This window comes from Otolemur garnettii, unplaced genomic scaffold (assembly GCF_000181295.1).
Source record: "Otolemur garnettii isolate 467f Iridium unplaced genomic scaffold, OtoGar3 scaffold00093, whole genome shotgun sequence".
NCBI classification, from domain to species: domain Eukaryota; kingdom Metazoa; phylum Chordata; class Mammalia; order Primates; family Galagidae; genus Otolemur; species Otolemur garnettii.
Window position 1 is genome coordinate 2,758,713 of NW_003852488.1, and position 27,821 is coordinate 2,786,533.

Consider the following 27,821-nt stretch of genomic DNA (forward strand, 5'->3'; position numbering starts at 1 on the left):
AAAGAAATAATCAACAGAGCAAGAAGGCAATCTACCAACTGGGAGAAAATATTCACAAACTGCATATCTGATACAGGGCTAATCACCAGAATATACAAAGAACTCAAGCAAATCAGCAAGAAAAAGACAAACAACCCCATTAAATAGTGGGCAAAAGACATGAAAAAAAAAAAAAAAGCTTTTCAAAAAGGTACCTGCACTCAACTGTTTATTGCAGCACAATTCACAGTGCTGGAATGAATGTGGAATCAATCCAAGTGCCCATCAGTTCATGAGTGGATCAACAAAATGTGGTTTATATGTACTAAGGAGTATTACTCAGCCATATAAAAGGATGAGTTCATGCCTCTTGAAATAATTTGGATGGAACTAGAGACTATCACCCTACGTGAAGTATCTAAAGAATGGAAAACAAACATCACAGGTATTTGCTATTAAATTGGAACTAACCAAAAAGCTATAAGTGCACAGATGGAAGTAAAACTCAGTGGAAATCAAGCTGGTGGGAGGGGCAAGAAATGGTTGGACAAAAATCTACCTAGTGGGTCCAGTGAACACTATGTGGGTGGTGGGCACATTGATGGCCCTGACTCAAGCATTAAAAAAGCAATCCATGTAACCAAAAGCATTGTAACCCCTGTAAGATTTTGAAATAAAAAGAAAATGTTTCTAAAATAGAAAGATAAAACAGAAAAAGAACAAGTGAAGGAAGAAATGTTAAAAAAAAAAGTAATAAAATGTTTGTGCTTTTATTTAAGACCCCTCATTACATAAGGCTCCCTACCTACTAAACCTGAATTCAACCATATGAGAAAATAAACAAAAATAATTCACTTCCTTTCTTAAGAGGACTGTATTCTTTTTCTAAACATAGCATACCACATGTCTATTTCAAATTAAATTCAGTTACTGAAAATAAAGATTTGTTTACATTTTGCCTTTTGTTTTAATTAGAGTCTATGAAGATGAAGCACATTTAAATAGTTGCTCTTCATATGGCAATTTTGTTACTTTCCTTTAAAGTTGGGCATCCTAAATTCAAGCACCCAATTTAAAAATTTGTGGGGATTCATTTTTGCCCTGTATTAAATGACAACAATAAATTTGATTGCTGGCTTTTCCTTCCCTCTGGTGTCTTTGGTCATGTAGCTTGCTAAGAGAGAAAAAAAAGAAACAAGTACCCATCACAAAAACAACACACAAGGTATATATTACGTATTTCACCTTAAGAGAAGCTTCTATCTAGTGGGTGGCTGAACTTTTTCGACAATAATATTGGTCCATTGTTACGTGTTATTTGTTATTCTCAGAGGGTTCCTAACGTAACACCAACAGAAAAGGCTTAGAAGAAAAATGAGGCAGTATTATACGTGATGTGTTCTGAGCAAATTGGATTATTCCAGAATGGCTTTAGGACCTTAGTTTAGTGAATAATCCTTTAAAAAGCAAAGAGATAAATCCTGGAGGTTAAGTTACAGCTTGATGAAATACTTAACTGGACAAAATTTGGAATTCAGATTAGTCACAGTTCAGAGATATGGAATAACCACAACCACCATTTCTTACATTTGTCCAGAATAATGTCTTACCATTCTTCCCTCCCTCTTTAACTTGGAACATATGAGGCTAAGCAACTTTTTCCGTAAGTTCTACAGGCATAATACAGGTGACTACCATTAAATGAAAGGGGGTAGTGAGCACATTATTAATCAATGGTCATAACCTTAAAATTTTAGTCATTTCTATGTATTTTTTCCTACCCACACCAAATCTTGGTTACAATAACAAAACACCACAGTTAACATTTTAAGCCTTTACTCATATTTCTTATATATTATAGACATTGACAATAGACTTTGAAAAAGAAAACAAAATTAACAAGTTTTATTCTTTTCAACCATTGAAAATGTAAATCTTGTTCTAACTCGTTCAGAGCATTTTTCTAAATTCAAAGACACGAGGGACTAGTGCTGGCACTTGAGTGCTTTAGAGCAGCCTTCACAGAGGCAGCCCTCACAGAAAGCTCTCTCTGAATGGAAGAAGTGTTTAAGTACCATTCTGAGCTGACCAGAGACGAGGCTGTAACTTGCCTCCTTAGGACCTTTGATTAGACTCAGAGCTCTCTTGGCTCACGCTGTCTGGATTTCCAAATTTTTATGACTTTCGGTTCCATATGGCTTCAGGTAGCAATATCCACATCAGTGTATAATCTTTTCAGGAGGCAACACTACTCCGCCAGATTGGCCCAAACTTTTCTGAGGGTCTCTTTGTGGTAAGATGTTTATTTTCCCTAATTTCTCTGCTATTTCAGGAGATTCCTGTTCTTCAAAATGACCACCAGGCCTACAAGCTAATATATACCAAAGTACTTTCTTTTATAAGCTCCTCAGACTTCTGCTGTTTTATCCCTATTCCTTTACAGAACTTCCTTCCTAAAGGGATCTTAGATTTTTTTCATAGCCTATATTTGAAAACAAAAACAACCAAACAAACAAAAAAACATGAACAGCATAGTCAAGGTTTGAAGAGACATTTATAGATGTTTCCTCTCTTAGCTAAAGAACTCATAGTCTCAACCAGTCAAAGTCTCTCTTGATAACCAGAGAATTCACATTACTGGAAATTAAATTCTGCTGACAATGCAACCTAGTCCCAGCTAAAGAAAACGAGCATTTTTAATAGATATTCCTTTATGAAAATAGCTTTCTTTTTGTCTTCCTTGGTATTTATTGTTTTGACAGCTCTTGGTAAGAGAAATGTAGCTACAGATATGTATGTAATTTTCTTAGATGCAAATTCCTCTTCTGCTGTTTCCCTTACCACCCATTTGCGATTCAGTGTTGCTTTATGGAGCATCTGTGACACTGTTAACTTTATTTCTCCAAGTAAATGGGGTCATTTACTCTAGCTCTGCTCCAGTAGCTTAAAAAGTCCCCATTAAACACCCAGGTATCTTGCTAATTAAAGTGAATGCTAAACTTTCAAAGGCCCTTCGGAAAATTCCTCTGATGTTTGATACTGTGGGCAAATCAGCAATCAGGGCTTCTGTTTGAATGTCTTTCAGCTACAAAGATGCTTTTTTAGAATATGAGCCAGGTACTTAACTGGTGTAGCTCTACCAAAGAATTTCATAAGTAACCCTTAGCTTCTTGAATTATAAAAAGATCTCTGATTTATATGATGAATCATAAGCTATAACTAAAATCTTATCTTAGGAAATTATCCCTGGAAGCTATTGCATACCATTTTGTTAAACAAAACATAGTTTCAAAGAAAAAAATCATCTTTAATTAGAACGAACCTTGATGTGAATATTGAAAATAGACCCTTTCGAAACCGCTAAAGGAGCCACAACTCAAATGGTATTCTTTTATTTATACAAATAGCCATGACCTCCAGCATAATTCTAGTTACGTTCCATGGAACACAGCCAATTTGCTTTTGACTCACCTCTTTGCTTAAGGTAATCAAGAATAATGCCAGGCATGTGTTTCTTTTCACGATGTGAACAAAAATTCCAAATTAAAAAAACGCGAAAAGAAAGAAGCATAAAGTGTGTCTGTTTTGCAGTTGTCCCTGCAGGCAGGCCCACATTTTATTGCCTTTGCTCCAGCAGTCAGAGCTACTTGGTATCATCCCAACAGCCTCTGTGGGTCTCACTGTCCTCAGTTGCTCCAGCATTTTTTTTCTCTGATTTGAAACTTAATAGCCATAATTAATTGAGGTACAACCTAATTGAAGTTCTCTTCTTTCTCTCTCTCATTGTTATATGAGGCTATAATTCCATAATTATATATTCATTTAATAGAAATTTAAAGAGATCAAATCAAAGGGATGGAGAATATATTTAATCCAGTCTCGATTAAATATAGATGGGCTAAGCCTTAATTTTTTTTTCTTTATTCCTTTCATCTGATCATTCATTCATTATATAGACTAAATCTACTTAGACTATGATGTAGAATAAGTCATTATTATGCATTGTTACTGCTGTTATTATTATTTTATACCCTGGTTTCTTCATCTGTAGAAAGCTTTGAGCCAGCTGTGCACTCTTCAAGGTCATCTCAAGGTCTAAGATTCCATTTACGTATTTTTAAGTTGGGGTTCTCCCTATATTGCCCAGGCTGGTCTTAAACACCTGTTTAAGGGATCCTCCCACTTTAGCCTCTGGAGTAGCTGGGACTACAGGTGAGAATTCTACCACTGGCCCACCAATACAAGTTCCATTCTGTTTTTGTATTGAGAACTGATGTTTTTAGATTCTGTATAATGTAGAACTTTTGAAAAGAAGAATGATGTGGTTAAACTAGCACATGGAGTTCCCAAAACCATAAATAGTCTTCTTACCTTTACTGCTGCCTTGAATTCTTAAATTGTTGTGGGGCCTAAGTTCTCCATGCTGCCTTGTCACTAGTTAAAATAAGACCTCTGATATCACAGGCAATGAAAAATAGAGAGTTCTAGCATGAAAGATGAACTCCCAGTTGGGCACTTTGGACTTATAGGAAGTGAGTTGCGTTACCTCACCACCAGTGATTTTATAGCCGCATCCATTTAAAATAACATCCTTTTCTGCTCTTTACAACACAGCCTTTATAACACAAGAGTTTAGAACATCAGTGTCTTATATGAAAGGCAGCAATGACTACCAGGATTGGATCAGCTTTGTCATAATACTTACATAAAAGGTTTTAAATATTTCAATTCAGATACCATGGAGGCCTTCCAATAATCACCTTATCCAGCTAATAATAAAGAAAGTTGATGGCAAAATATATAAAGCCTATTACTGTTGTAATAGTTTGTTCTTCAAAATGGTTTTCATAAAAGTGGTTAATTGGAGAGGAGTTGAGACATTAATTTAAAACTAAAAAGAGATTTGACCTTGGTTTTCTGAATTGGCAAAAGAGGTCATCTAGATATACGTTAATTCAGCAAGAACTAGAACATTCATGGGAAAACCCACTTTGTTGAGAAAAAGATGAATTTGCAACACATTAAACATTGCACATTTGCCGCAGGCAAATTTAGGATCTTCAGACATTTTATATTGCCATTTATCCATGGGCTGAATGTTCTGCCAAACATTTATTCTGTATCATTAAATTGGTAAATGGTCTTGAAGATACTTTCCACAATTGTTCTGTAAACTGTGCTGAAATGGCCTTTCCCAGAATGGATAGCTAGGCAAGGCATTGGAGTGCTCAAATTTCAAGATTTAATCAAAAAAGAGCTACATACAGAGGTATAAATTCTATCTGCCAAAGACAACGTTTTCTCTTTTGGGTTTCTTAATTGTCTCACTAAAAGGTAGGACTATTAAAACTGTGCTTACATAATAAATTCAAGTCAGCATGGGGGCATAATGAAATTATGATTTAAATTTAATAAATGACTACTATTCATGGAGTCACCATAACAAACTACAGAAGCTAGAGAGCTGAGATTTTTCCTATTGTGTGTCCTCCAGTGCAGTTTGATTTTTATCAGCAGGGTGTTGACATCATTTCCTTTCTAAGTGTCCATTGTTTAATACTGGTGAAGTGGGACAGGAAAAGGGCAACATATTGATTTATATAAAGACTTTACTCAGGGAAAATGGTTTCTGGCCTATTTATTTCTTAATTGTGAAACATGAGATTCTTATAAAAAGAAAATGATGGTGTTTTACATCTAATATAAAAGCATGGATAAGTTTTTTTCATTGATGAGGCTTTTATTTACCTCCACATCACCTTTTTTTTTCAATTGACAAATAAGAATTGTGTATATTTATGGGGTACAATGTGATGTTTTGATCTATCTATACATTATAGGAAGGGTCCACCAAAGTAATGAATATATCTACTTCACATTAATCTTGACAGACACCTTTGGTTTGGATATTACTTTCTATTCTTTCACAAATTCCAGAATTATATTTAGATATGAGGATCACTTGAAATTAAATCAAGGAAAACAAAAACAAAAATCAAATACACTCATGTGTAGTGAAGATTGAGTTGTCTTGGGTAATACAACAGTCTATTCTTAAGAGCAAATCCAGCAAAAATGGAAAGGATTAAACTTTGAGTTGATCAAAAGATTGGAGAAAGCTTGGGGTTTTAGTTAGACTTAGAGGCTGGGTTAGAGAGCAAAGAGAATGCAGTAATAATGAAAAAGTAATGATTCCTTGAAGTACGCGTTAATCCCTTTTTTCTTCTTATTGCCACGGTCTCTTTTTCACAAATGAAGTGAAGAAAATGAGGGCAGAATATGATCCTTTAGATCAAACTAGAGGTCATTTTTTTCTGTATATTTTTAAACATAGTGTAGCATGAGACATTTCTTTGTCCATTTAGCAAATCTAAGGTTATTTCTTTTATTTAATATTTATTGACACCTACACTGTTTTATTCACTCAACTAAGTATTTTGCTTGCACTAGTCATTTTATCCCTACAAAAGCACTATGATAATATTTCTATTGTCAACTCATATCACAGGGTAAGAAACACTGAGGCTTGCTTAAGATCATGCTTTCTATATATCATAGAGCTTGGATATAAACCCAGGCAGCCTGACATCAAGGTCTTCACTCTTAACAACTGCTATCCTGATTGCCCAATGTGAGACGCTATTCACCAAGTGCTTCTCTTCTCAGGGAACGTCAATTGAAATGTACTTAAGAAAACATGTTGTGAAATATAAGCATTCCCACTGCCACCTTTAAGAAAAAATATTTATCACCAAAATTCCAGGTTATGCGCTAAGAATTAGAGAGATACAGGTGAATAGTACAAAGTCGTTCCCCTCGTCCTTCTTAAAATGTGGTAATAGAAGAAACTACTTCGTATACTTATTCACTGGAGTGCATATTTTTAAAGTAATAATTCTGCAGGTTCATCTACAATAAATTGGAGTAAGTTCAAGCATAAATTTTAGACAACTTCACATGTGTCTGACGAAAACTTTATTTTTGTGCAATAAGCATAATTGATATCTATACATTATTGTGTAATGATCAATTATTCCTACTGTTCCATAATGAAAAGCCCTGTGCCTTTTCATCAAGCAAACTCTAATAACTGACTGAACAGGATAATTTTAATCCCTGTGGCATCCTAATAAACTTTTCCTTCAGCTCATGTTCTCAATGGGTACTACAGGTGCTGACACATCAGCCTTATACAAAAAGCATTGTAATAAAAAGGAATAAACTGCAGTGGCCCTCAACCTTCCTACTGCAGTTCCTGTGGGTTGCAACCCACAGGTTGAGAACCGCTGGAATAAAGCAAACAAAAATAGGCAGGGTCGAATGGTAGTGGTCCTATATCACATCTGACTTTACAGTGTCCTCAGCTGTCAAAGTATGAATTCCAGTCTCCTACCCAATGAAGCAGGTAGTATTAAAGGAATGAATGAGATGTAATTAAAATGTTTTATGACGCAAGTGCCTAACACAGTGTTCATGATTGGGAACGATTCTTGGCAATCGAAGAATGAATCCACGGACCACAGGCAAGCAGATGCGACAGAGCTATAGTTTATTAGAAGACAGTTAAGCTTCCAACAATGGAAGTGGTCCAAAACCGTTGTTGTGCAACTCCACTCGGTTTGGGCTTTAATGCCTTGTCTGCCCGCCCATACTTGCTGGCAAACACTGATTGGTTCCTTCAAACCTAGTTGGCTTACATTGACTGGTTTCTTTAAACTGTAACTGACTGGCTTCTGTTGATTGGCCCTTTATTTGTGCCAGTGGCTTTTCCCACCCAATCCCCAGGGGAGATGCCTCCCCTGGCATTGTTCTGCAGCAACAGCCAGTGACCAATGCCTGCAGAGGTTGCCCTAAAGTAGTCCCTCCTCCTTCTTCTCCACACCAGGTTCCCAGTACCTGTGTAAAGCCTTCTAACGCCTTTCAATATCATGGGCTCTCAGAAAACACCAGTCTCTTTTGCTAAACCCTCAAATCTTTCAGTATTCATGGAATCACATAAGCTAGTTTAGTACTGTTTGTACAGGGAATGTTAGTGTCAGAGTAGCAATATATTTGATGAAAGTAATGTTACAAAGTCAGAGTAAGGCAGCCTCAGCTCAAGTCACTTCCACATTTTTTGTTCTTTCAGATGCCTAGAAATGTGTCCTTTATTCTCCTCCACTGCATTTTCCTGTTCCAATTTCTTAACAGAGAAACTGTATTGAGGTGGCTGTTCCTAGCCTTTGAGGGGCAAGGACAAAGACTCTATAGAGTCTTTCCTGATCAGATATGGTGCTTATTAGGATAACGTTCCAGAAGGTTAAAATTAATGAACAAACACGGCATAGGGGCTCTGACCTAAGACCTTGGCCATATCATTCTTTCTCCTTATAGCCATTAAAATCTTCTATGGAGATTTTAAAACCCAACTTCTCTTCCAACCCCAAGAAAGAAAATGTCTTGCTCAGAACCTGGAGTATAACTCAGGTGTCCGCTCTTCCAGACCATTCCTTCCAGGCCACACCTGTTAGAAATGTGTGTATGGCCCACATACAGCTGGGCAGGCCTGCAGCCTGATCTCTGTCTGATGCACATTTCAGGAACCATCCGTCTGATGACTACCTTTACTGTGAGTTTTCATTTGAGGGAAGCTCAGAGGATTTACAGAGCACTTAATTAAGCGTGTCTTCTTGAAAATCATCTGGAGATTTTGGTTTCAGCACAGTTTAATTGCCATGACAGGAGCTAAGATTGTGCCCAGGCCTCTCCTTGATTCCCATGCATTTGGGCTTCATGGCTATTCTCTTCCATCTTCTGCTCACTTACCAGAGAAAAAAATGTCCTCCATCATCTTTTGCTGACTTACGATTATTTCATATTTCAACTCTCTTGTACAAGCTCTTTATTATTAAAACAAAAATTGAAATTAGTCAAGTAATTAATTGTTTTTTCAGGTGATACTCATGGAAAGGTAGGCTATTCCAATGAATAGTCCATAGGGCCACTAGAACCTCACCCTCAATTATTAGTGCCAAAGAATACAACCAAAGAACTTGGTACAAATGGTAGAATCAGGGTTTTTAGGGCATTTCTGGTTTGGAGTCAATAAAACTTACTGTCTTTCCTCTTTATTTTTTGGTTGTCTTTTTATATGTCTGTTTCCTTTACTAGATCTTGAGAGGTTTGGACCAGAGCTGGGTCGTACTGCTTTGTCCCCCAGGCCTAGTATCATTTGTCCTAGTGTCATTTGGCCACTCAATAAATGTTCAGAAAAAAAAATGAATAGATGAAAAGATAAAAACGTCCATGGGAATTAATTTTTTTGTAGATATTTAATTACAAGCAGAGCAAAAGATTATCAGTGTGCATGCCTGAGATGGTGGCAGAAGTCTGAACTGGGTTGTGCTCAGTCTCTCTCTTTCCCAGATCACCCCAGTCCTCCTCTTTTAAAATTCCATGCAGGGACTGCAACACTGGCCGACCCCTCTCATTTGCTGTCTGGGAACACAGTGGCAGCTTTCCTCTTTGGTCTATTGTTAGAGTCAGCGGTGGCTGACAGATCCCATCTGCCTGACTCAGGGCTGTAATCCCCTTTGCTGGGCTCTCAGCTGTGAGGACACTTCTCAGGAAGGCGGGCTGGGGAGCAATCATACCCTCTCCTCTCAGCTGCCCATGCTGGAAAGCACACCCAGGTTTCATAGACTCTTCTCTGAATAAATAGCTAATCTACCAGGCCAGCAAATTCTTTAGGTTTTGCACATCACACAGTGTCTGAAAGTAGCATAAATCTGCATCTCCCTTGATCTTCCCCTCCTTGACCTCCAGTTTCACCAGTGAACACAGGCTCTTTCTCTATGGTGACAGCCGCCATACCAGCTGTGCACAAGGAGATAAAGTAGCAGCTTCCCCAGCCGGAGGCTCAATAAGGATGAGAGCATATTGGCAAGAGGGCTGTGACTGCAGCACCTAGATTGCAAATCCAGTTTTGCAATCACAAAGGTACCTTCATACCATAAACAGACACTATATAAACTTTTTGAAAATTCCATCTCCCTTATCTGATTGAGACTGATCCAGGTTATCTCAACAGTTAAATGGTAATGCATTTTAAATGTAACAGGAGGCAAATCTAGATACTTCATAGAATATAAGCACAAGAAAGAACTGAGGGAAAAAAAATCTCTCTCCTGCCTTATCTCACTTACAGCGCCTTGAGGGAAAAAATAGCATTGACTCCCAAAGAAAAATTTAGCTGACAGAGTGGCAGGTGTATGATTCTATGACTTTTAATAATTTATGGGCCACATTTCAGCTTTAAAAATGAATGAAATAAATATATTTTAAAGTTGAGTTTGAATCAAGGTAAAACTGATAATAACACAGCAAAATAACTCTCAGTTCTCTCAAAATTGCTTTTTGCTAATATCAAAATGAGATTGAACATCGAATAAGTGAATTTGAATTTATAACAGGTTACACTCAAAGAAACATCGTCCTTTATAGATGGAGGACTCACAGGGGCGTTGTTTACTCTGCAGGGCATGCTGATACAGTTGCATGGGTCACAGCAGACATTCCTGGCCTATTGGAAGTTCCAAGAACCAGATTCTCTCTCTTATGTTATCTTTGTTGCTAATCCAAAGTTAACAATGCCATATTTTTATACAAAGGCTATCGTTCAATGAATTAGTACTTGCCCACATTAAAAAAAAGCAGTTATTGAATTAAATGCAACATATAGTGATTATTGAAGGAAAAGAATCCCAAAGCCATCATTTTAAACACCAATATAATTACGTCAGCTACCACTGCAGACTGTAATCACCTGTGATTTACATTCACTTAGGAAGCATGTCACGTTGCTAATAAACGTACAGCAGAAAATACCTAATTGAAAAAGAAATCATAGTAAGAAGCAGCAAAGGTATTTTTTAATGTTCATTTAAAGAAATTTTGATCAGTTTGTGTTTTTCTAAAACTCACCAGAGGCAGAGATCATTTGTAAGAGCGCCTTTGAACCATATTCCATGAACATGAATTAAAGGAAAAAAACTTCATTCATTATAGGTCATTGTATAATTTTGGAAAACTTCTATTCTCTGGCGCAGCAGGAAAATATGTACTACAGTCTTGAATAAAATTCACAGAAGTAGTCGTAGAATGTTAAATTGCCTATGAAGCTCTTGTTTAGTAGAAAGTACCAAATTACCAAATAACATCAAAGAAATATGTATATGAGTTCTCCCCATCTAAAAGTCTAAAATAGACCTACCTAATCAGTGCCGTGATTTTTTCAGTTAATGATGGTTACTTTTCACATTAATTTAAAATTCTTAGCTCTCGTTTTGGGAACTTTTCATCTTTCTATCTGCTGTAATTTCTTCTAAGATAGTTTCTCCTGGTCACTGCCCTATTGTATTGTGCTAAATTAAACTACAAATAACCCTATTCACCGTCTAGTGGTATGACATTAAACAACGCAGTAACTCTCTGCATTGATGTTCCTTTTGGTCACGGCCATCTCTAAAATATTAACTAGAAGTTCTATATGTTTCTGGTAATATTACTTTTTATAAAGATACCCTTGTATTAGTACACAATTCTGAAATATTTTCATTCCTTCCCCAGTAAACATTCATTGATTGCTTGATGTGCAGATGTATACTATTGGTGTTATTACAGAAAGACTAAATTACTTTGAAATAAATAATTCAATAAATCATATATTAGAATTTATGGAAAATGAAGCCAAAAAATAGGTGAAAATATTTTCTCTTCCATCCTAATATTTATCAAATAAATGCAAATTTAAAATAATGACTAATCACTTTTTAAATATCCCCACAGTCCTTAAATGAAATGCCGTGTTGAGAAACATTTGGAATTCTTATAATTGGCATGATGTTTTCAAAGGACCATTTGGTTTCACTTTTTAAGAGCACTAAAATGTGTTCTATCCTTAATCTACAAATCTCATCTCTAGACATATTTCCTAAGGAAATATTAACAAGTATACAAACATTCATTGTTAGAATTTCATTAAAGCTCTATTTATAGTACCTACACATGATAAATATGGCTATATATCACATTTAATTCAAGCAATAAAATGACAATCTACAAATATATATTTACTGGTAAGGAAGAATGCTTATGTTTTATTTTGGTTGAAAAAAGTAGGTAATACCAGTTGGCCAATTATAAGCAATTTGTCTAAAATTGTTATACATACATGGGAAGGTATATAAAATATAAATACTACACTGAAGGATTTAGGACGATTTTCTTTGAATAATTGAAACATAGGGAATATTCTGATTTTCTATAGTAATTATGTTAGGATTTCTTTAAACTTTCTAAAATAAAATTACACTTAATAAACTAATAATTACTGATATGTTTGTTCATTATCTACTCATGAAAAATAATTAGCAAAAATATTTTCTTTCTCAGCTAAGCTGGAAATAAGTTCTGTAAATACTCTGTACATAATATTGTTCTACCTATGTAACAAAAACATCTCTCACTTTTTCTAATCATCATCCAAAGTTCTCTTCTTCCAGGGAGTCTGTGTGGGGATTCTCATGTATGATTGGAAAAGCTGCCAATAACAAAAGAAGATGAAATCCAAGAAATGATGAGTGATTTGAAGAAATTATCACAGGAAAGGAAAAACTTGTTTCCAGGAGCCATGACACAAACCACAATGTAGCCATCAATGCTGCGGTAATTCTCTGCCACTGTCACTATGGGATATGATGGTGAAACACATTCCAGTCATCTCCAGAAATGTGCCCTTGACTGATCAGTCCCAATTCATCTGGTTTATTGGTAAAATGGAAACAAGCATTCTGCATGTGATCAGTGGAACCTGTGAAGTAGAGCGTATAATGTCTTCCTCAAGCATTATCCCCATTGGCATCCACTGAATGGAAACCCATGATTAATGTTTTCTCATTAGGAGATAGGATTTTCAAAATACGATTCATGGAAATTAATTCATAATACTGAACACACATTGCTTCATTGTGACATTCTTTTTCCAAGGTCATGTCCCTGTGAACTGTAATCTATATTGATTGTCAATCCAAAAATACACAAATTCTGAGGAAATAACTCCCATTTTATTTACCACTTCATACTTAGCACTATGTACAAAGAAGATAATCAATTAATAATTGTTGGATGGATAAATGAAGATTGAATAAAAAAGGAACATATGAATTAGACAATACGTATTGAAAGTGAAGTGTTTATACATGAACAGCATAAGGAACGGGATTACTTTCTTGGTCTTGGGTTGTTTACTATTGGAAAATAGAAATGTTGCTGATTTTTATATGTTGATTTTGTACCTGCAAGTTTACTGAATTTTCTTATCAGTTCTAATAGTATTTTTTAGTGAAGTCTTTAGATTTGTCTAGATATAAGGTCATATCATCTACAAATATGGACAATTTTTCTTCCAATTTTTTTTTTTCCAATTCGGTTGCCCTTTCTTTCTTTCCCTTTTCTGATTGTTAGCTAGAACTTCTAGTACTACATTGAATGATGGTGATAAAAGTGAGCATCCTCGTCTTGTTTCAGATTTTAGAGGAAAGGCTTTAGGTCTTTCCCTGCTCAGTATGATACTCGCTGTAGGTCTATGATATGTGGCTTTTATCATGTTCAGGGAATTTCCTTCTATATCTAGTTTTTGAGAATTTTTATCATGAAGGGACGTTGAATTTTGTTGAATGCTTTTTCAGCATCAATTTAAATGATTATATGCTTTTTGCCCTTCAGTCTATTGATATGATTATACATCACTTTGACTGATTTGTGTATGTGGACCCATCTTTGCAACTCTGGAATGAATCACATTTAATAATAATGAATAATCCTGTATTGTGTTGTTGCATTCAGTTTGCTACTATTTTATTGAGGATATTTGTATCTATGTTCACCCAGATATTGGCCTTTGCTCTTCTTTTCTTTTGTTATGTCTGTCTGATTTTAGTATCAGGCTGATATGGGTCTTATGGAATAAGTTTGTGAGTGTTCTCCCCTTTTTAATTTTTTGGAATAGTTTAAGTAAGATTATAATTAGTTCTTTGAAAATATGGCAGAATTCAGCAGTGCAGTTATTCCCAACTGGAAGAAGACTCTCCCTGAGCCACGCTGCCTGTCGCTGGGGGATGAATGACATAGGCAGATGCTAGTGTCTCACTGGGTCATATGCACCCCAATCCAAAGAACTACAGCTTTTGTGGCCTGAATGTCTTATGAGTTTAGTCTATGCCCTAATCTACTTTTGTCAGCCTGTGGTGGGGCTAGTCAAACTCTGGTTTCAGGGCAGAAGATTTCCCTCTGGCCAGGGAGGTATAAATGCTCCCCCATGGACACTAGCAGAATTCTGCCTGGTGCTGGGCTCCCCTGTGGCAGAGAAGCCCTGGGTTTCAAGGCAAAGTCCCACAGTCATTTCACTCCTCCTTCCCTGGCACAGCAGAGGATTGGGGAGAAGTGGCATGGAACCTTTTTTTCTTTTACTTTTTGAATTATTCTCTGAAAACTACGACAACTAATGTTCTTCTAAAGCATAATAAAAACAATACAATAAGTCATATTGTTATACTTTTTTGATAGCAAAGTAAATTAACACTGTCCTCTTAGGAGAAAATTTGCTAATATTTTCCAAGTGGCATAAAAATGTTTATATATTTTGTTCTAATTTCATTTCTTAAGAATCATGCATTTGAAAATAATACACAAAAAATTTCTCTGCCTATGAAGGTTTCAGTGTCTTTTTATTTATTGATACAGAAAAAAGTAGCCAAAATGTCCAGTAATAGACAAACAGATTAATAATTATGAAACATCTATTCAAAGGTGTAAAAGGGGGCAATTGCAATGAGAATTATGAATATAGAAAGTTTGTGTTATAAACTAAGCAAGAAGTTAACATATGATATGATGGCAGCTATGTGAATCATGCATCTGGGAGCGGTGATTTGCATATGGGGGTCGGGTGCAGGATGTGAGGGGCACTTCTATTTCTTGTCTTTTCTATACTGTTGTCAAGAATAGAGATTTGAAGGCCAGGTGCACTGGCTCCTGCCTGTAATCCCCACACTCTGGGAGGCCAAGGCGGGTGGATTGCCTGAGCTCAGGAGTTGGAGAGCAGCCTGAGCAAGAGCGAGACCCCATCTCTAAAAATAGTTGGGCATTGTGGTGGGTGCCTGTAGTCCCAGCTATTCAGGAGGCTGAGGTAGGAGGAAAGCCTGAGTGCAGGAGTGTAAGGTTGCTGTGAGCTGTGATGCCAGGACACTCTACCCAGGGTGACAAAGTGAGACTCTGTCTTAATTAAAAAAAAGAAAGAAAGAGAGATTTGATGATGCGTTCCTGCACCTTCTTTCAACCTCAAGGAGAGAGTAGAACTGAGAGACGGGCAAAGCTAGAGTTTGTAGTCAGAGGCACTAAAAACTTAATGGACAGCCACACTAGCCCTGGGCCCAGCCCTTGAGACCACTTATCCAGGTTTTTATTCATTTGGGCCTCCACTACTTACTTGTTTTTTATTTCCTGTTATTGTTTGTTTGTTTCACTGCATACCTCTGCCCCTAATCCTAATCCTAAAACATAATAAGAAAAGTCAGGATTCATTCTACATTTAGCACAAACACTCCTCGATCTTAATAGAAATTTTAAACCAAACATAAATACAGTACTTTTGCTCAGAACAGAGCTTCTTTTACTATAGCACAGACTATCACACATTACTTTTAATAAACTAAACATTGTTTATCAAGGTATTTACTAAACTAAAAAATGACACTGTAACATTTTGTCACTATTAATCCTCATTAAATTGAAGAGTTTTCTAAGTAGTTCAGCAGATCGTTTCTTCTGTTTCCCGATCATTGTTCGCTCTAACAGTGAAAGCAGGCATCTCTTTTCACTTTTTTCTCTTTGTTTCAGAACCATCACGCTCCTCTCACGGGAACCGGCTAACTCTGGTTAGTTTTGGCAGCCACAATATATGTTCCCGGGACAAATGGCCCATGTACCCTGTGAAGTGTATACATAATTCCCAGCTCAGAATAATGCAACATGTTAACCAGCAGATGCATACAGCTGGCTTTTTAAAAGCCTTGGCAATGTTCACCCTTTGTTTGGCTTTCTTAAGCTTAATTCTTACAGGATCTGTCTGAATATTTTACACTGGCTTTAATTTATATAAGAAGACTCAAATTGAGAACGAAAGAAAATTAAATGCATAGAAATAATACAACAGATACAAAAATTAAATTCCACGTTTTGGGGGGGATTTGGAGGATCAAAATCTCCAGGTCACCATTTCGAGAAATAAATATTACAGATGCTGCTTGTAAGAAATCAAGAATAATATGGCATTAAGGAATGTCAGAAACGTTTATTAAGATAAGTGCTAATTGGATAGAATAAAAAGCAAAAAGTAGATTTTTCTTTTGGCAGGCAAACTAGAAAATATGTGAACATGAGAGAAAAGCAAACTTTGCAAAAATGCAAAGTGACCATACACAGGAAAAGCATGTCATTTGTACACTGCTTTTGCACAAATTCTGTTAAATGGTCAAAACGACCTAATTCCTCCTTAAGGGTTTGTAATCTAATCGGTCACAGGTCAAATGGACAGGAAGGAAGGACGGACAATGCCTTTCGCAAGGAATGTCATAATTACTTTCTGTAGCAGACATGTATGAGTTTCCAGTGAGTGCTAAAAACATCACTGTTGTTTTATACACATGAGCAATTAAGAACAGATGCTCATTGTTCAAATATGATCCATGAGGTATATTTCTTTTTAATGAGAAAATTTTATCAAAATTATGTCAAGAGTTTGAGTAGATTGATTTTGCACAATTTTTATGACAACAGAATATTTAGTTGAGAAACTATTCACCACAAAGATGGATAACTCAGATAGATACTAGATGTATATTGAACTAGTAAAATGACAGTTAAAAAATTTTCAGGGCCAGATGTGGTGGCTCACACCAATCCTAGCATTCTGGGAGGCTGAGGTGGGAAGATCCCTTGAGCTCAGGAGTTTGAGACCAGCTTGAGTGAGAGCGAGATTCCCATTGCTTCTAAAAATAGAACAATTAGCTGGGCCTTGTGGTAGGTGCCTGTAGTCTCAGCTACGTGGGAGGCTGTGGTAGTTGGATTGCTTGTAGCCAGGAGTTTGAGGTTGTTGCGAGCTAAGCTAATGATACAGCACTCTAGTCCAGGGCAACAGAGTGAGACTCTGCTAAGAAAAGGGATTTGAAACAATAATAACGTACATAGTTAGAAAAGGTAACATATGAGACAGTAAATTAAGAGTTAAAGCTACAGCCTCAGTTCAAATGGCCCCTTCACTGAAAGGCTTATCATACAACCTGACCTGATTCCTCTGAACAAACATATCCATTGATCTGTGCCTTTGAGGCCAGGATCTTCTAGCTCACATTAAAATTATTTCTATGTGAATCTTACATAGGTCATTGCCACAGTCCCTCTTCCCCCAACCTTGTTTTTCTTTTAGCTATTCTCAAACTTGAATATGGATACTAGATGTTTATCAAGCTAGTAGTATGACAATTAAATTTTTTTCAAAACTCTGATTACAAATATAGTTAGAAATATTTGTAAAATTTATAGTTTAATATGCACTGGCATTGCCTAAAACTTAAAACACATAGTGGTGAGTTCTGATCCCCTTAGTTCTAGAGTTATTTGCTCTAGAGCAGAGTCTGAGAATTTCTATTTCTAACAAGATTCCAGACGATGCCCATCATTCTGCTGGACCTGAGAATATCTGGAAAAGCACTGAGTTACTCTTTTCTCTACCAAGAAGACAGAGTGGGCTTTAAAAACACAGTCCCAAGGATAAGGAAAGTGTGGTATATGTAGGCAATTGAATTACTATTCAGCCTTGAAAAAGAAGGAAGTCCTGTCATTTGTGACAACATGCATGAACCTATAGGACATTATGTTAAGAGAGATAAGCCAGACACAGAAGGACAAATATTGTGTGATCCACTTAAATGAGGAATCTAAAAACATCAAATTCATAGACGCCGAGACTAGAATGGTGGTTGCCAGGGGCCGGGGGGAGGCAGAATGAAAGATATTAGTTAAAAGATAGAAAATTTCAGTTTAGTTAAATGAATAAGTCCTACAGATCAACCACACAGCATAGTACCTATGGTTAACAATCCTGTATTATGTGCTCAAAACTTTCTAGTATGGTAGATCTTCTGTTAAGTTTTGTTTTTACAAAAAATAATAAAACAGGACAGCACCTGTGGCTCAGTGGGTTCAGCACCGGCCCCATATACCAAGGGTGGTGGGTTCAAACCCAACTCCAGCCAGACTGCAACAAAAAATAGCCGGGCATTGTGGTGGGCGCCTGTAGTCCCAGCTATTCTAGTATTTTAAATAGTCTATACTATAAGGCTCTTTTATTCAACCCTCAGTTTCTGTCTGGAACACGTTTCTCGCTCTCCCCAACTTCCCAATGCAGAGACAGCTATATTATTAAACTTGTTTCGATTCTTAAATGTGAAGAGCTTTCTTTCTCTTCAGGCCCTTTACGTATCTTCCTCCTGGAACAACTCTTCTCCTTCTATCTGCCTAATTCCTGCTCATGTTTCATGGGTTATCAGATGTTTGTGGTTTCAGAAAAACTTGCCTGTCTCCAAAAAAGGTGTTGCTCCAATGTGTTAGGACTCTACTCCTTCCTATGTCAGACTGGCAATAATGCTATAGCTCCTCACTCAATTATGGAATCCACGAAGGCCAGAGAAAATACCTATTTAGTTCACTGCCACCTAGCATGGGACCAGCTGCTCAAGAAAAATTTGTAGAATGAATGAATAACTGAATAAGTGAATATATTAACAAATAAGCAGGTCCTGGGTGACCTAGCGGACTGTCGGTTCATGGGATAGAGAATTTGGTGCCTGAATCTTTGTCTCCTTCATAGCATCTGGAATAGTTCCTTGCATATGTTAAGCCCTGCATAATGATAGCTTTGCTAAAAGAGGTGGATAGATGTAGGGATAGACGGAAGAAAAGTTAGTGGGTGGCACGTAGGTGAGCATGTTAGCAAGACCACAGTCAAATATCTAGAGTATTTGAGAAAGCTAAATATAGAGCTCCTATATTTACTAAAACAAATAAAATAGACAAAGCTACAAAAAGTAGCTCTGACATAGATCCCCTGAAGCTAGCCTATAAAAGGAGAGTAAGGACACGTACCTATAACAGAAAATAAAAAAGTAAAAAATTGAAGGGAGTTTTCCACCCTGTGAAAGCTCAAGATTCAAAAACATTAAATCTTCTTAGAAAAATATTCCTAGAAGATGGCTCGGAAGGGATGTTCCCAACAGAAACAACACCCATATTAATAAAGGAAGTGGCAATATCACATTGCATTTTTGTAAAAATAAAAATAAAAGACCATAGCACAAGAATATTCAGACATTGGCTTCAGCTGTGGCTGCCATCTGGTAGGTCACAGTGTGGGAAAAAATGAAAGTGGTGACCCAGGGGAATAAATCATGGGCCTGGGAACTGGAAAATCAGAACTCTGTTCTTCACCATAGCTGCCGAGTTGTTATATGAACTTCAACATGCTGAGTGCTTTAGTTTCCTCATCTATGAACAGGGACAAATAAAATCTTCCGTGAGACAATGCGAGGGCTTCTGAAAGCCCTTTGGACATATTACTAACTTGAGGCAAACTCAGACACTGTTTCTCTCCAATCTCAGACTTTCCCTGCATTCAAACATGGCTCAACTTCCTGTTATTTTGCAGTTTTATGAAGTCCGCGTATTATATAAAATTGCATTTCCCAAGCTGCTGAGTACAGTGATTATTCATGCCTTCCATGAGAAATTCTGCAGATAACAGAAATAAATGGAATTGAGCAGCTGCTAGCGTTCCCTTTTCTTAAAAAACAATTATGAATGGCTTCATTTTGTGTATTATTTGCTGGTCTTACATTCTTTTTGCTTGCAGCCTAGAACTAAAGACTTTCTGTTATAAGCCTATAGAGATTAAGAATTTAATTAAGAAGCAGCAGAACTTGTAGTTGGCACAACCCCTAGCAAAGATGGCAGGAAAAAAAAAAACAACATTGAGCAGGAAAGCCAACTGCAACAAGCAACCATCCCCCAAAATGCAGTACAGTGAGGGAAAGGGAACTCGGAGAGAAAAATTTGGCATCTAGAAAGACTGCCCAGTCCTCAAGGGGAATGCAGAAAAAGCAAGGAAGTGCAGCCCATATCCAATGCGGGAAGATACACGTGAGTTTTCGGCACACCCCGGGCCATTCTGCGGTTGTCTCAGGCTCCACTGCGCCTCTGGTCGGTGAGTCCGGCAGAGCGTTTCCTCTACCAGGTAGAATTTGTCATCCTGGCTTTGCTCTTGTGATTCCCATGGGCTAAAAGACCATTTCCTTTCCCCAAAGTCCTCAGTACCTCGGGGGAGATGTCTCAAACCCTTCCCAGGTGAATGATCTGTTCCCTCATTGTATCTATAACAGGACAAAAATCTCAGCAAGTCAAAATTATTTATTTTTCTCTCTCCTGCCCCATGTGAGTTTCTGGGACCAGGGATCTTACTCTGCTTTACGTCTGCCCTGCCAATTCCTCACTCAGTGTTCCTGGTACATAGTAGATGCTTTATAAATGTCCAGCCACCTCTCAGCCTTTGGATAGGAGGGCCGTGTTTAAATAGAGAGAAATGCGTGTCTCCCTGCACCCACTGTCATTACCTGCCGGAGACTCAGCCCAGATCTTTTTCATCAGGAACCTCCTTCTGTGTCTGCGGAAGCCTGCTCTCTGCCTCCTTCAGAATTCACAAGGAGCTGTTCTCTGCTCATGTTACTACAAAGTCAGAACAATAAAAGCTTCTTACATCGCAGACTTGACATTGGACTAGCTCAGTGGGTGCATTTTCCATATAAAGATCAATAAAGAAAAATCCAGAGTCATTACTAATTAAATGGGGAGAAAATATTTTTATCTGATTCAGAGTCACTTGGTCATTTTCACTGGCAAAGTGTTCTGGCATCTCCCTTTGAAAAGTGCCCTGATTTTCAGGGAACTTAGGATGCGGACTTTTTAGAAAGGCTTGGGGGTATCCTAACCTAAGAACTGAATTTGAGGGAGGGAGGTATCTGGTATTGGAGTATTACAGTGCTTGGTTTTCATATTGGGCACTCAGTAGACCCTTAACAAATAAAAGTGAGGTCTAGAGAATATAAATGTTTAGAAAATATCTGTTTGGGCTGTACCAAAATAATCTGGGAAAACTTAAATTGCAGCTACCCAGATACATTACGTTCTTCAGCCAAGTCACCAAGGGCAGTGCACAATGCCAAATGCTGAATTGTAGAAATTCTGATGCTCATTTATGAAATGATACCCATTAAATAACACCCTGGTTTCCAAGAATGGCTAAATAAACAATAACACGAGCAACTTTACCAAAATTGCATCCTGTCACAATTCATCAACGTCAAGACACAATTTTATACAAGTAAAGCAAAAAATAGTTTTATTTTCATTTTTCCCTTACTCCACAAGATGCTTTTTTAAAATGTCTTTTGCTATTTGAGTTTCATTGTTCTCTGTTAAGTAATAGAGAGCAATAGTTTACACAGATCTCAGCAGATGTCTAAACCAGTAGTTAATGTGTTGCCTTTTCCAGGCGATTTCTGGAGAAATAAAAAGACTTAGTCAAAGCAAGAGCATAGGACTGAGGGTCGTACATACCTAAGAGATTAACACCTCTGGGCACTAATTTCCTGGAGAGGTGCTAGAAAGGCAAAAAAATAAAATAAAATAAAAGACAAAAAGGACTGAAGGGCCCCAAACACAATTTTGCTCACTTCATCACCAAGGGGTAGAATGTCCAAGGGCAGAGTGTGTTCTGTGGTTGGGGGGACCCCTGAGAAGTACGTAAGATGGAGCATCTACTCATAACAGCAGCTGCAACTTTAACCTCAGACAGGCCATGGTGAGGGCAGTGAGTCATCTGCAAATTTCCTTGATCAATTCACAGTGTGGCTAACCTGAATGTCCCCTCGAATTGTCTGTACACATGAGCACTTTGAACATTTCTTTGAAGATGATGGATTTGATAAATGCATATAAAACATACGTATACCGCAATTAGTAGTAGTAAACCCGAGAAGGTAGAACTTGGCAACCAGGAAGCATAAAACAGAACTCATAATGCCTCGACTTTTGCAAAGAGCAAATACTTTTCTTAAAAAGAAATGAAGGATAATATGATGGATAGTCAGAGTCTCACTTTTTATTTAAATATATTAAGTTTTTCCTAATTATAAAATTATATCTTTTTGAATTCTGAACATTTTTCAAATAAACATATTAACTAGTTACACTTTTAACTACCACCTAGAAATAATCACCACAATGTTGTTTTATACACCATCATCTTTTTCCTGGTGTAATTGAACTTTTTAAAAACTTCTTATCATATATTTACTCTTTCACAGACATCATATTATATTACACATGGATTTTCCCCATGTGATTATTCTTGTGTGAATGTGCAGTTCTCCATTGGAGGCAAATAGAATTGACCTCTCATAGAATTTGTTTCATCCCTACATAGAGAACCACTTAACTAGATTCCATTTTTCTGTATTATAAACAAGATTCTGTAGAACATCTTGCTAGATTATTATGATCTTGCAGAATGATTGATTATCGCTTGGTCAGAAATTTTGAGAATGGAAATATTTTGACTGGTATTTTGGTCTTCTGATTAGTTCACCAGCATTCAGGAAAAAACTACACTTTTTCAGGATAAGGAAGGGTTGGGGTATTTTGTTCCAATTTCTCTTCCTGTTAAGTAGCTTCATACCTGGCCCAGACTAGACATCAGGAATTGTTGAATGATTCAATAGATTAATGACTGATAGATATCAATAGAATATAATCACATTAATTTGTAATTACAGCTATAACATTAGTGATAATCTGCTTAGAATCATTACTATTTTCCATGATTGTAATCTCTAGGTATTAAACAAAAGTCCTGGGTAGGTAGGCAAGTATTTAGAGAACTCAGTATCTGGATGCCATTTTCTGACCTTTTTAATAAAGAATTTTAAAGTAAGAAGTTTTTCCTTTCTGCCTCCTTGGAGCTTTGGCTTCTTCTTCTTCTTCTTCTTCTTTTTTTTTGCAGTTTTTGGCCAGGGCTCGGTTTGAACCCACAACCTCCAGCATATGGGGCCTGTGCCCTACTCCTTTGAGCCATAGGTGCTACCCAGAGCTTTGGCTTCTTAATCTAAAGTGAATTACTATTAATGCCATAGAACTCTTCCCAAAATGTACAAAAATGTACACCCTTATTACCAAAAGCAGGATTAAGGAAAGAAATGTGTGAATTGGAATAGACACTTTTTATCTTAAGAAGTAAAATAAATAAATAAATGACATACCCCTAAACCTTTCATCAAAAAGTACAACTATCTTAAAACAATAATGATCCCTAAAATACATTCCAAACTATCAGATCTGCCAATTCTGATAAATGTTCTTTGACTCAGATTTGATAAAGTGAATCTTTCTTTCAACACTGCTACTGTCCAGAAGGTCCTTGTTTTGGCCAAGCAGGATAGGGAAACCTACATGAATAGTTTAGATACATAAGTTATAATAAATGTACAAACTGTAGAAAGAAAGCAAGACTTTTCTAGGTATAAGTATCAATTTCCCTGTAAAAGAGAAGAGGAGACTTCCATGAGTGTCTGTATGTTTTTTAAACATTTTTCACTCTCTGCTCTGTGCTTTTAATTCAGCATATGTGCGGTTGTAGCGAAGGCTAATGAACTCCGCCCCCCAGTCCTCACTCTGCAGTCCTAAAGCCCTGGTGAATTTGAATTTAGCTTTCTTTATCTCTCTCATGGCTGAACTTTAGAAAAGAAAAAAGCTCTGCCCTGCAATCTATTTTTTCTTCATTGTCCTCTCCTTGCCGCCCTATGTCCCGTTTCCTAATCTTTTCCAGCACAACCAAAAACCTGATGAAAACACAAGGGGACCCAAGATAGAAAAACTAAATAGGATCTGCTTTCCTTCTTCACAGGCTGCAGAACAGGATTCGTGGAAAAATTCATTTCAGATAACCCGTGTGATCGTAGTTTGGGGAAAGCTGTAGCCTGGAAACAAATCACTTCCCCTAAATGTAATGTGAGAAGATTCCACCCAGAGACAAAATACAACTATTAGAATGGCAAGGAGCACAAGGGTGTCTGGAGGGAAACCTGTCCAGAATCCTTAATGTGGCTGAACAGCCCCAGTGGGTCGAGCAGCCGGTCTGTGGCTGACCTGGAAGAAGGATGAAAGCCTACACTGGAAGCCTGCAGAAATCACCTGCTGGACGTGACATTGCTTGAAACACTTTCTTTCCATTATGTAGTTTAAACAAGAGCTGGCAAACAATGAGAAGTAAATTATAAATCAAAGCTACAAGCCAAGCACAATTTAGAGTCAGGGCATTGTGATAAGAATTTCCACAGCCAAACCCATTTCATCAAAATTCAAATAAATGAATGCATGCATTAACATGAACACTTAAAGACAAAATTCTTCTGATTTTTCAATCAGTGCTTTCACTTAGAATTAGACCTATTGTGAGAATGAACATCCTGTTCCTGAAACCCCATTCATGTTATCATGCATGAATAATCCAGTCGGACAAAGAGATGGTAACTTTGCATTTCAGTAAAGAGCGAAAGTTCTTGCTTGTTTAATCTAAACTGTCACTTGCTGAAGAAAATTAGCAGAAGTAATAGTCTTCACATCTCCCTTCCCCCAACAGGAAAATACAATGATTAAAAAACTAAAAAATAGTAAAATCTCTGTCATCTCCCAAATCAATGGAAACATTGGTATATGCTACTTGCAAATTGAGTCCCTACGAGGCTAGGAGCTCTCGGGACAGCTGACAGCCAGATAGTGTGCAGGAGTTATTCCAGCAATGCTTGGCCAAGATCGTTGGAACAGTGACACTGACTGGGGCCATGTAGGATAAATTAGAAAAGTCCATGGAGTTCCATGCTTCTGTGAGCTGTAGCCACCTGGGAAGAGGGACGAATGAAGACTTCCAGGATCAGACCTGATTTATACACACAATGCTATTCTAGGGAAGAGGTCACCAAGTATTTTCTGTTACGAGTCAGATAATAAATACTTCAGGCTTTGCAACTCATATGATCTTTATCACCACTACACACCTCTTCCATAAACAACAGATAAATGAATGAGCATGGTCGTGTTCCAACATTTTCTTTAGAAAAGCAGGTGGCAGAGCAGATTTAGGACATGGGTCATAGTTTTCCAATGCTTATTTTAGACTGTTTTGCCTGGAAGGTGTTTCATGGTAATACCGAAGCTTCTTGGCATTTTCTCTACGTACCATAAACAGAAGGGAGTCTACAGAATGAAGCTAAAGGGAGCCCGGGTGCACACAGTGACCACAATTAGACAGAGAGCTGCAGCACCTCCCAGTCATTTCCAAGTTCCAGAGCAGAGAATGTGAACATTTTGTAAGTGATTCATAATTCTTTAAAATAAGCCACCCTCTTACGGCCACGTAGCAGCCAATCAGGATGCAGAGTGGACTCCAGGCTGTCACCCACCCATCCTTTTAGTTTCCCTGATTGACATTTTAACAGCAAGTGTAGATTCAGAAAGATTTAGAGGCAGATCAGAACATAGTTCTCATGTTCATTGTGAATAATGAAATATAGGTCTAATTAAAATGTTTCTATTTAGTCATTCTCATTTTGCTGTTTAAAAAAATTCCGAGTTTAAGAACCCCTTTATATGTTGTTAAATGTGCCCCTGAATAAAGCAAGTTGTACCCATGTAATACAGGCACGAGTTCAAAGCCCACTGAGCCAAAAAGGCAACAAGTATATTTTAAGTTGTTCATGAGTGTTTCACTTTCCTTCTCACTGAGTTCATATTTCATGACCCACCACTATCACCACTTCCATGGAAACACCCTTGCTTACCCCGCTTTCTTATGTACTCACTTTGGAAAACCCTACAGTAATTCAACCCAATTATTTGCTTACTCTATAATTCCACATATAAAAAAAAATTGGATATGCCTAGAAAAAATTTTTCATTTCAGCTCTACTATCTTCAAATTTAAGACAAAAATCTTAAATGAGCACTTAAAAATTGTGAGACGGATTGCCTATCTAGTAAACTCACTCTTTTACTCTCTAAAACAGCTACTATTGGGCCTGGCATGATGGCCCACATATGTAATCCTAGCACTCTGGGAGGCCAAGGCAGGCGAATTTCCTACCCTCAAAAGCTGGAGACCAGCATAAGGAAGAATGAGATCATATCTCTAAAAATAGCTGAGCACTGTGGCAGGTGCCTGTAGTCCCAGCTACCAGGGAGGCTGATAAAGTCAGATTCTGTCTACATAAATAAATAAACAACTATTTCCCTTCTCTGTACACTTCATAATATTCCACATCCTCACTAGTGGTGATGATGTTACTATACACATAAAAAAGAAGCAACCAGCTGGCAACTGCTTTCTCTTTACCTGGATCTGTGGCCACATAATCTTTCCTCCTGTTATAATAACAGTTCTTGTTCTTATCTTAATCAACACCTCCACTCATGACCTAGATCCATCCTCCTTTAACCTTTTTAAGTACTCCACTCCTTCAGTTATCTTGTTACTTTGCATCATCATTTTTTCTCTCTTTTGGGGTATTTTTCCTCATTCCATAAACCTGTCTTATTATCACTTAATGTAACCCTCCCTAGGCCCCATTAAGTTGTATTTCCTAAAGGTTGTCTGTGGCTTTTCACCTTCTATCAACACCTAGCACCATGTCCAACCCTTAATGGATATACATTAACCCTTTATTGAATAAATAATAAATGACACCTCTCCTCCTGGCTTCATAACAGAATAGTATTGAGCACATATCTTCATTACAATATATATACTATGTATATATATAGATAGATAGATAGATAGATAGATAGATAGATATTTTGAAGTTTTTGGCCAGGGCTGGGTTTGAACCCACCACCTCTGGCATTTGGGGCCAGTGCCCCACTCCTTTGAGCCACAGGCACTGCCCAAAATTTTTTATTATCTATTTTTGGAGATTGCCTCAGGGGCACGAGATCATAGAAGAGCAGGTGGTGTATTTGTCATTGTGTTTTAGACCCCAGCACAATGACTGACACAGGTTGGACTGTGGATGTCTGCTGAAGGAAGTAAGGGGTGGAGAGAGGAAAAAAGGAAAGGCCTTATAACATATTTCTACTAGGTACAATATGCACTAGAAATTTTTCTTCTATTGTATAAAATTTAAGAGTGGTATAATTAGCTATGACTAGGAAGTGACTTCTCTGAAATTTCTACCTGGTCTAGTGTGATGATTATATGTGAAGGAAGAGAAGAAAACTGGAAGATTCCATAACCTTTTCACAAACCAACCCTGTGGGGGTCTAGATATGAGATTAGACCAAAGGCTTAAGCAATACCTAGGAGTTTGTACCGTGGACAAATACAAACATAAGAGTGATGCTTAAGTATGCAAGCTGCCTTTTATTTATTTATTTATTATTTATTTATTTGTTTGTTGCCCTTGGTAGAGTGCTGTCATGTTGCCCTTGGTAGAGTGCTGTCATGTCACAGCTCACAGCAACCTCCAGCTCTTGGGCTTAGGAGATTCTCTTGCCTCAACCCTCCCAAGTAGTTGGGACTACAGGTGCCTGCCACAATGTCTGGCTAGTTTTTGTTGCAGTTTGGCCGGAGCCGGATTCAAACTGGC